This window comes from Ostrea edulis, chromosome 4 (genome assembly GCF_947568905.1).
Source record: "Ostrea edulis chromosome 4, xbOstEdul1.1, whole genome shotgun sequence".
NCBI lineage: Eukaryota > Metazoa > Mollusca > Bivalvia > Ostreida > Ostreidae > Ostrea > Ostrea edulis.
In genome coordinates, this window is record NC_079167.1 from 60,674,014 (window position 1) to 60,685,082 (window position 11,069).

The 11,069-nt window shown below is 34.1% G+C and overlaps 1 protein-coding gene across 4 annotated transcripts in view; it reads left to right on the forward strand.

Annotated features, from left to right (window-relative positions):
* The first annotated feature begins 1,573 nt into the window (after positions 1 to 1,573).
* The window catches only part of LOC125671154 (DNA-directed RNA polymerase III subunit RPC8-like), a 46,857-nt gene continuing 37,361 nt past the window's right edge, over positions 1,574 to 11,069 (forward strand). For 2 of the 4 annotated variants that reach the window (XM_048906656.2, XM_056163252.1), the window contains exon 1: positions 1,583 to 1,730. The gene's annotated coding sequence lies outside the window, so the exon portion shown is untranslated. Of the gene's footprint in view, positions 1,731 to 7,483; positions 7,631 to 11,069 lie in introns of those variants that run through there. The other 2 variants (XM_048906657.2, XM_056163251.1) reach the window with 2 other exon arrangements.

The window sequence follows — 11,069 nt, forward strand, 5'->3', positions numbered from 1 at the left end:
TACTCCATTTTCTCAGAGGGCGTGTTAGTGCTCGTAGCACATGAAACTCAGGGTAGAGAACGGGGTTACGCATGGTAATCAAGGCAATGCATGAAGTGTATTACCTAATATAGTCTAGCTCATATATCTTTACCGGGCATGGATTATTACTTTACAGAAATGGTGCAGATAACAGCAACAAATTTGTACCCCATAGTCACTCAAGTTGATTACTGCAGGTCAAGGTTATTTTATTTCTAGAGTTTACTGAAATTGTCACTTCACAGCTGCTTTGGTACATTATACACTGTAAACCACGGCAGTCTAAGACGTAATGTCAAGTGATAATTGAGCTAACTCGTTACAACAATTGTGTCTTAGATTATTCAAACAGTACTAATTCATTTGAAGGGGGGGGGGGGGGGGCATCCATATATGTTACCGGGTGATAACTCAGACAAGCATACCTGTCACAAGGTTTATTTTTATCACAATCAATCAGAATAACACCATCCAAAGATCATCTAAATGTTATCCAAAAAATCATCCAACAGATTCTACAACAAGTAATAACAAACATTAAACATGCACACATTACATATGACACATGACATAAAAACACGGACATACATGACAAAGAAATTATTCGATATTTTAAAAGTTCCATTAATCACATAAATAGAATTGTCTTTCCTTCATCAGATCACATCATTAAACATAAAAATCATAATTAATAAAAGTTTACTTAATATACTACATTTAAAACTAAGAACCTGTCCAGAACATATAATGGCAAGGCAGACATACCAAACACCACCTAAACAATATATAACACACTCTTACCAAATATATGGTATTAAAATCCGAATGGATCTAGTAACATATCGGTCTGGTGTATATCAATCAATACAAACATATATATTACTCAGATTTCTGAAGCAATATACTCATTATAAAATCAATAAAAATAAAATAACCATACTACTCTTACTCTCACTCTCACTCACTCTATGCATGCAATCCTTTATATAATTAGTAACTGACCTGATTAGAGATTGTAGTCTGTAGTCCAAATGTCCAAAGTTTTTAACTGAAGTACAACACAACTGCCCAATTCAATTTCTAAATTCAAACTGAATCTTACACTGACCAAGAACCGTCATGTGATCAGTAATTAAGAAACTAACCGATGAACCATGAAAAACAATTCGTAACCAACATAAACTATAGCTGGCCATAAGGGAAATATTCAAATGTTAAAAGTTGTTTAATACCAACTATGGAAACCTGTGTGTGTATTTATTGCACTATTAAGCTGATATTATTTATCGTAAAATTAAAAACACTGAACACATATAGTGATATGAATTAAACATTTTATTATTCCAGACAGGTAAAGATGCTCTACCACACATTTTCCCCTTTCTTGATACCATACGCCATGTGCATGTTTAATTGATTAATTATTATGTCCGCACAAAGTCAAGGTTTTGTGACTCCACATCTCCACGATAGTGCTGTGTCAGATTTATTGATTGGTCACGTTAGTCTCGCTGAGAAATGAAAACGCGTGCACCGATTATACACAACGACATTCAACCATACGGCAACCTAGGTTTACCCGATGCTTCGTACTTTCACTTTTACTTTTCTCACATGTTCATGATGACATGATGATGATTGGTGCTGACCGTTTTTCAGATTGTGTGATGTAATTGAATATTATAAAGTTGAATATCGGCGAGATTACTGTAAGTATGCTAAATCTATGTTTCAAATCAGGAGGAATGCAGATTCCTTTATCGCGCCACGTATCTTAGTTACTAGTCATTGTAATTTGACTTGAATTAATGCAATGTAGCCTGATCAGGATATCTAATGTAACATTACAGTCTTTGGCCGAGTTCCAGATCACATTTTCATTAACGGTAGCCGACAGTATAGGCTAATCCACGAAGATAACTATAAAGTTTCAATCTTCTTGTGAGAGGATCAGAAGTTACAATGAAAAGTCTTGTCACTTGTGTCTAGTGTCTATTCTCTCAGCAATTTCTAGCATTTTAGCAATGTAAGGAAAGGGTGAAGTTCAGCGAACTGGAATACATACGTAACAATTGTTGAATTATATGTAGTATTGATTCTGATCTAATGATGGCAAATTAAGTATATTTAGGTACGTAGCTTAAGACTCTAGTGGTCGATTCCCATGTTTTTAATTATTCAATCATATTGTAAACAAAAACTGCATCTCTAATTTTGTCTATGTCTTGCACTGTGGCAGACCAGGTAGTGTTTTGTTGGTTCTAGGAGACATTTTCAATGTTATTCAATCATATCATAATAATTCAATCATATGATAAAAGGATTACATATGTATTGACATTTCCTCAATCACTATGATGCTCTAGATACACTTGAAGTACAAATCTTCCTTGCCCTCTGTGTCTCATTGGATATTGTAATTCTCATGTAGCTAAAGCTTTGTACATGTGTTGTCCTCAAAAGTGTCAATACCTGTATAGTATAGTATTGTCTTATACAATCTGCGGGAGGTCAATGGTAGACCGTTCGCTTCGTAAGCGGGAGGTCATGAGTTTGAGTCCTGTTCATGCCATGAATGTGTCAAACCTAAAGATGTTAATATAGGTCGTGATTGCTCCTTGACCAAATGCTTGTGGCATTCAGAAGTGATAATCACGGGTCTTTCAGATACGATCTTAAAAACGGATGTACTGTGTCGCGGCAGGCATTGGCAAGTTAAAGAATCCTCACTGCTACGGCCCTTCATCACTAGAAAAGCTAACTCACTAGTGAGGCAGTATAAGTTCTCTCTATACTGTCCACTACACTTCCCCCTGCTCAGAGAAGTTTCGTCCCAAAGCTTAGTGTGAGTTAATTCTCTCTGAATGTTTGGAAACTCTTCAGCAACGGCATCCGCCATTTCCAACAACAACTAAATGTTATCCCCAGACAAAACCACATCCATACTCTACCTAAAGCAGGCTCACCAAACATCAAAATTCCAGCACTGCCTCCATTTTGCAACTTGTAGCGGTCATCCATCCAAAGACTGATCATGCTCGCCATTGCTTATCTAGAAAAGCTAGCTCACTAGTGAGGCAGTATAAGTTCCCTTTATACTGTCTGCAACAGTATTAAAGATATCTTCAAATAATTAATGATATCTTAAATTCTGAATTATTATGTGCATCGATTGAATTATTGAATCATTCCAGGATAAATCACAAAAAAATCATATAAAATAATTGAGAGGTTGTATCACTCTTTTGATGGTGAAATCATACTTCATGAGAGGTGCTTTAACGAGCCATTTAATAAATTTTTTAGTGTAATGAGCTACCTTAAGTACATAGGATACCCCCCAAAATTTGTTATAGAATTTTGTAAAACTATTTGCAAATGTTTAATATTGCTAAAAACCTATATTTACTACAAAACTTTCCCTATGAAACCACCTTTATTCTTTACATTTTTTTTTTTCTTTTTTTTTTTTTTTTTTTACAAATCTTTACTTTAAAATTCATTGGAAATACATAACTCAAAAATTGAAGCCTTCAAAAACATCTTTTTATAGGTGCATTTCGTGTATTGATGACCAATTTACATTGTTTTTTCAACTTCAGATGGAAATTATATGCACAAGGGAGCTGAGGCACCTGGAAACTGAGTAATGTGTATCCATTACTAAAGTATCTTTATGAATAGATTTGACTGGACTGACTTTACTAGTTGTTCCCCTTTGACTTCTGTGTATTGCAATGATGTTATATTCATAGATTAAAAATTCAAATGAGTAATCGTTTCCTTTAATTTTCATCACTATATATTGTGGAATTGTAACTCAAAGAATGTTTTTCTTAAAATAGTGAAGTATGAAAAATCCTATGGTTTGCTTATCTATACATTGTATTTATTAAAAAGATGAAAATAATAGTTTTTATTAAAGGCATGTAAATACTGAAAGTTAAATTTCTTCTCTGAAAATCTGCTTTGGAATAAGGTATGGATATACATGTATACTCAAGCAATTTGGAATATATCTTTCGACTTTTCTTGAACTATTACTGTCACAGGTAAAATTGATTCGTAGTATTAATTAGCATACCATGACTCCGAACTGAGCCCCCTCAGCTACATATTATTCACTGATATTCATTAAATATCATGCAAGAAATAAAAAGCAATGCTGCAAGCAAAATCCTTGATGGTAGATGTTAACTTTTCATATGAGCTTAAAGTTACAACATATTGTGTTTGTGTTGATGTCAATACATTGGCTGAACATTGTATCATGCTTACAATATGTTGATGAAAATAAGACATTTAATAGTTCTTGAATTGATTGATGTATGTATGATATACATAAAGTGTTTAATAACTGAGATTTAATAATCTTCATTGACAAGCATCTCTGTAAATCAATAACGATATAAAAATATTGATGAATGACTTCGATGTCATACATTAAGTGCATTGCGTGTGTATCAAATTGAAGTTCTCCTTTGTGAGTTGATCTGAGATTTATTCATTAATTTGGTCAGTTTTCTAAGGAATATACATTTAAGATGCCCCAAATGATTAATGATATCTCTTAAGATTTTGAAATTGACATTTTCTCAATGTTAGGAGGGAATACCCTTTCCAAATCCTTCCCCTTCAAAACCTGCATCCCCAGCTTCAATGTCTTATCTAAATAAAATTTCAGTACTAAACTTTTTTTTGGTTTTTGATTTCTTTATAAGCTTTGTTATATACAAGTTACCTGTCAACTTGGCATAAACGCCTTGACCATATATTGACCTAAAGAATGTCAATAATTGTGTAATGCTAATAAAAATATGTTGTTTCACAAATATGAATGTGAGGAATAATTGTCTAGTTTAATTTTATGGAGACTTTACCAATTATGCAAATTGCCAAATGCTTCCTTTATTTTTATACCTTCCATAATACAAATTAAGTATTTATTCCATACTTTCAAAGATAGCTTGGTAAAAGCTTTTCTGGTCACCTTTTGTCCAGCATCCATCAGTAAACTTCTCCAGAAGCAAGGGCTAATTTCAACCAAACTTGCACAAAGCATACTTGGGTAAAGAGAAATCAAGTTTGTTCAAATGCAGTGCCATGTACATCCTTTTTGAAGTGGAGATAATTAAGAATTCGTGAACATTTTGTTGCATGTTTTAAAAATCTTATCAAGAGCCACCAAGCTTGACACAATTAAGTCATCCTAGGGTAAATTGATTTAAATTTGTCAATATGAAGGACCATGCTCCCATCAAAGTGGAGATAATCAAGGAAAGGCAAAAATAGGGTGGGGTCATTTAAAAATCTTATCAAGAACCATTGGGCCAGAAAAGTAGCTTCCTGACCTAAAATAAATTCAGGTTTGTTCAAATCATGGCCCCTGGTAGGGGTTAGAATATGGCCACAAAAGGGGATCAAAGTAATGCAGATATAGGAAAAAATCTTCTTAATTTAATTCTTAAAAACAGAAGGGCCATGATTAGTCATGTGATATACAAGCATACCCAGATAGTACAGATTCAAGTTTATTTAAATCATGACCCTTGGAGATAGGCTGGGGCCACAATAGGGGATCAAAGTAGAATTTATAGGGGAAACATCATTTCAGCAACAGCAGGGCCATTTGCAAGCATCTACCATGTCTACAGGTAGTTGAAATTCAAGTTTGTTCAAATCAGGGGCCCCTAGGTTTAGGTGGGGCCACAATATAGGAGATCAAAGCTTTGTATTATAATATACAGGAAATTAATTAAACCAAATTCTTTTCAAGAGTTAGCAGAACCACACTAAATAATATTGAAATGCAAATGTTCCCAAATTGTGTGGATTCAAGTTTTTTGTCCTGTCTGTTTATCCAAAACTTTCAACCTTGCTCATAAATTTTGTGTGGTGAGTGATAGGTCTCTCATTTTTATGCCCCCGAGATCGAAGATGGGGGGGGGGGGGGGATATTGTTTTTGTCCTGTCTGTCATTTTGTAATTCTGTCATTCTGTCTGAAACTTTAACCTTGCTAATAACTTTTGAACAGTAAGTGATAGAGCTTTGATATTTCACATGAGTATTCCTTGTGACAAGACCTTTCCGTGGGTACCAACATTTTTGACCCCGTGACCTTGGAGTTTGACCTACTTTTTGAAAACTTTAACCTTGCTAATAACCTTTGAACAGTAAGAGATAGAGCTTTGATATTTCACATGAGTATTCCTTGTGACAAGACCTTTCCGTGGGTACCAACATTTTTGACCCCGTGACCTTGGAGTTTGACCTACTTTTTGAAAACTTTAACCTTGCTAATAACTTTTGAACAATAAGTGATAGAACTTTGATATTTCACATGAGTATTCCTTGTGACAAGACCTTTCTGTGGGTACCAACATTTTTGACCCCGTGACCTTGACATTTGACCTACTTTTTGAAAACTTTAACCTTGCTAATAACATTTGAACAGTAAGAGATAGAGCTTTGATATTTCACATGAGTATTCCTTGTTACAAGATCTTTCCGTTGGTATTGAACCTTTTGACCTTGACATTTGACCTACTTTAATTTTTTTTTTTACATTGGTCATAACTTCTAAATGGTAAATATTAGAGCTTTCATATTGTACATGAGCATTTCTTTTGACAAGATCTTTCTACTGGTACCAAGATATTTGCCCTTATGACCTTGGCCATCTTCGGAATTGGCCATTATCGGGGGCATTTGTGTTTCACAAACACATCTTGTTCATATATGCATTCCATGTGACAAGGTCTTTTTTATTTGGCACCAAAGTTTTTAACCTTGTAACGTTGGCCTCAGAGTTTGACCTATTGTTTCAGAAAACTTATAACCTATTCAATATCTTCTGAACTATTTATAGTTGAGCTTTCTTATTTTCTATATAGATTTCTTTTGGCAAAATGTTTCATTTCATATTATGGTCTTTTTACAATCCCATTGAGAATTTTTCACTCATATTGAGATGTCACCAGCTGTAGATGAAATACCATAAATTTAGACCTATGTTTAGCACTCTGGGCTGAAGCAGTGTGGGTTCTTTAATGTGGCCAATGCCTGCCACGACACCGGACCTCTGTTTTTGAGGTTGTATCTGAAAGACCCATGATTATCACTTCTAGATGCCATGCATTTGGTGTAGGAACAATTGCTACTTATGTTTACATCTTAAGTTTGATGTGGCCATGGCAAGAGTGGGGCTCAAATTCATGATCGATCTCTTATTATGAACATTCTACCACTGAGCTATCATGACTACATAGCCAATTTGAAATATGAATATTCAGTAATACTCATAGTTTTCTGTAGTGGTATTTTAAAGCTATGAGTATTACTAAATATTTACATTTTCCAATGTTTTTGTCTTTGCTGATTTTAGAAATTGTAATGATAGCCATTTCCTATTGAATGCATGAAAAGTATGCTCTTTTTTTTTATTTTTTTTTTTTAGAATTTGTGATGCAGTGTATTTGTTAAAAGAATAGAGTTTCAAACCTCATGTAAGGTCAAGTTTATCGAATCGTTTTTCCAAAAGAGAAATCATTTCTTCTGCACCAAACAAATATGCACATGCATAGATTGAGTTGGGAATTGAATAATAAGGTGAGAATAGAAAAACAATAATAATTTGATATTTAGAAAGTTTAGTGCCCTTAGAATATTTCATAACAACACCTCTTCTAATTAAAAATCATATTATCAAGTTATTCAATACTTTTATACCCTAGACATCAAGACATTTAAGAACCACAATGTACAGTTTGTCAAATGAATGTGCAGGTGTCCACTGATGTACATGTATTGTAGATTCAAATAATCTCTAGGACCAAGGAGGGGACCACAATTGGAGGATTTGATGAAGTTTTATTGGAAAATTCCTTTGAAATCTTTGTCATGTAGGATCAGAAAGACAGCTGCACGTTTTGTGAAATTTCCATGCTATTTGGAAATTATACAGAAATGACATACTTAGAAATGGTAGCAATCCTGTGCACGTAGTATTATACTGGTGTGTACAGAAATGGAATTTGGGACTCTGTGTCTCAATACTCCATTTTTAAAATTCTACAAATAGAACTGAAATTACATAAAATACATGTAGTTTATAATACCACTTTAACATTGAATGACTCTCTATCAATCTGCTGTGTGTTAAAATGTTTAAAATCTCGATAGTCATGCAGATATACCTCAAATATACAATGGACTCCAGCACCCACTAAGTACAAAATTTTGAAATGAGACATACTGCCCATAATTCCTTAGATGAAGAGTTCAAGGCTAATGATCTCCAATGCCCTGTCCACAGGAACAAACTGGTAATTATGGAGCAGAGAGCAGCTGAGATGACCCTGATGGCTGCCACTTCACTGTGGAAGCTTAATCTTAGTTGCCATTATAAACCTGTGATTAGTTCTCTATGAATGCATTTGAGAGAGGATGACAATAATTTTCATGGTGAATCATTCCAACTTTTAGAGCTTGGGAGACAAGCAGTTAATAAAAATGGAATTTGAGGCAGCTTGATGTCATCTGATTCAATTTGCAAGATGTGCTCTGCATGGCTCATACATCAAAGTTGCAGGCAAATTCAATAAGATTATTTTCTTTGTTGGAAGTAAGCAAAATATTACCAATATATAAGGATTTGTTTTCCTTTTCCCCTCGTTTTTCTTCTTCTATTCATGCTCACAGTATATTATTAGTGCAAACCCATCCTTATTATTCCATCAATCAGTTTTAGTGTAAGCTAGTAATTATATAGTCTGCAGTTCTGAGCCTGGTAATTGCATCCTTATTTAGTCAGTGTGCGTTTAATTAGGATTTTCACCTTATTTGGTATCAAGCAAAATGTACAGTACACTAATCATTTTTCAAACCTATCAAATTTCAAAGAGTATATAGATTGATTTATCGAAGGAGTTAAGGTTGAATAGTAAATTAAACCTTTTAAGATTTTAATTTGTTAGTAAACCCATCAGTATTCTGTTTTCACAAGGAAAACATTTCCTTTCAGAACAACTGATTTATCTGTGTAAACCCATTCACAAAAGTGAAGGGAATTCTGCTTATTAAGTCGACTGAAGGGTCATATTTCCTTCTAAGGGGAAGTAATTCAAATTTTTCAGTAGTGGAATAGCATGATGGCATTTTTTAAATGTTTCCTCTTTGTTACCTTGGTCTGGAATGACAAGAATTGTGTAAAATCTTCCTTTAAAAAATTAGCACATTTTTTAAACATAACAGTTCAATACAAAAAATTTTTTTTACAATTATGATTTGACTAATACAGTCATTTGAATGTCTTCAAAAATATTTACAAGATGTTTGGTCTTCTCTGCAGGATCAAAAGGAAAATCAGATGGCCAAATAAACATTAAAACAACAAATCATAAACTCTCCCTTTCTTCAGGGACTTCTCCTTTAAACTATTTCAAATTGAACATGGTGCTATATTAATACTAGTTGTCTCCCCTTTAATAATGTGACAAAATCTCATTCGGATTGGTATACCAAAAATTTGCAGGTTAATAAATTTGGAAACCACTTTCATTTTCATTGTCGGATTCCTGAAGAATTTATTTAAATTTGTCAAGCTGACTAATTCAGTGCTATTATTGGACCAATTAACACAAATATAACAGGACCTTGCCAATTTCTGACTGACCTTCAGAATAACCTGACTAATAGGCCTATACATATCATGATATATATACAACGATAATAGTGATAAAGTAGCAATGTACAATTTGTGGAAGAACTCGGCTATATGCAGCACTGAAATAAGATCATTGATGAAGTTCACATACGGCGTGTACAATTACCGGTACATTTCCCAGTGAAGACAACACTTTATGAAGAGAGAGAGCTTACAATTAGCCTGATCCTATTCTTTCTGTAATCATGCAGTTTCATGACTCCTATTGGGCCACTAAGATACATCAATGGAACCCGGTCTCGACCAGACTGGGGGTTATGATGATGGCTATTAGATGGTGCCACAAGAAGGGTTTATAAAGGAATTTATTATACCTCAGTATGAGAATTCTATGCAACGCGCAATCTGATTGGTTTAGACAGTCACGTGCCAGGAATGACAAAACTTCATATCTCCCTCTTGGACATCATATCCCCCTATCATATTTCATCCCTTGGGCAGCCTCGTACATTTTCCACAAATTCAGTGTCAAAAATGACGAAATGTACTGTGACGTGACAACAAGTCCGAGTCATTCTACTTCTATAGTTCGTAAGGCACAAACTATGCGGGTCTCTGATACACAGTTAAATCGCCTGGTTTTGGTTGATACAAAAACAAGCAAGTAAATCAACATTCAAGGAGAATGGAAAAACAAAAACTGGTTATCATATCACGTACACTGTATTTCGCTGTTTATACCTTCTAATACATTGATGGCACGGTGTTACTGTTGGGGTGATCACAGCTACATACTTAGACAATGTAGGACTATAGTTGAGCGGACTCCAATTTCAAATGCAATTTTGTGGTCTTGCTTTGTTTCGGTATAATAAACAATTTATTGCATGAATGTTCAGGAGATATATATGAAGATTTATTCACCCAAGAAAAATCATATTCCCCTCGGTCGTTGCCCTCAAGGAATATGATTTTTCTTGGGTGAATAAATCTTCATATTTCCCTCACTATCATGCAATAAATGTATAACATACATGTATTAGGCAAAATCATCAAACATTTCATATCTACAGTAAAACTTGTTTATAGCGAACATGCTTATAATGAATTCATGCTTTGAGTGAAGTGATCTTCATTCCCAGACCCTGTAGCTTAAAACATATGAAATCATTGAATATAAGGATCAAATTATGTTTATAATGAATCAAAATTGTTCAACCTCAATACTTCACCATAAGCGTGATTTGCTGCACTAGAACAAGTAGGCTTTTATTTGTCATATTTATATGCAAAAATCCTCATGTAAAATTGTAATATAGTGGAGATGCCAAATTAATGACCCAGCAGTCAGTTCTAGCAAACTATATTCATAGGAAAGTACAA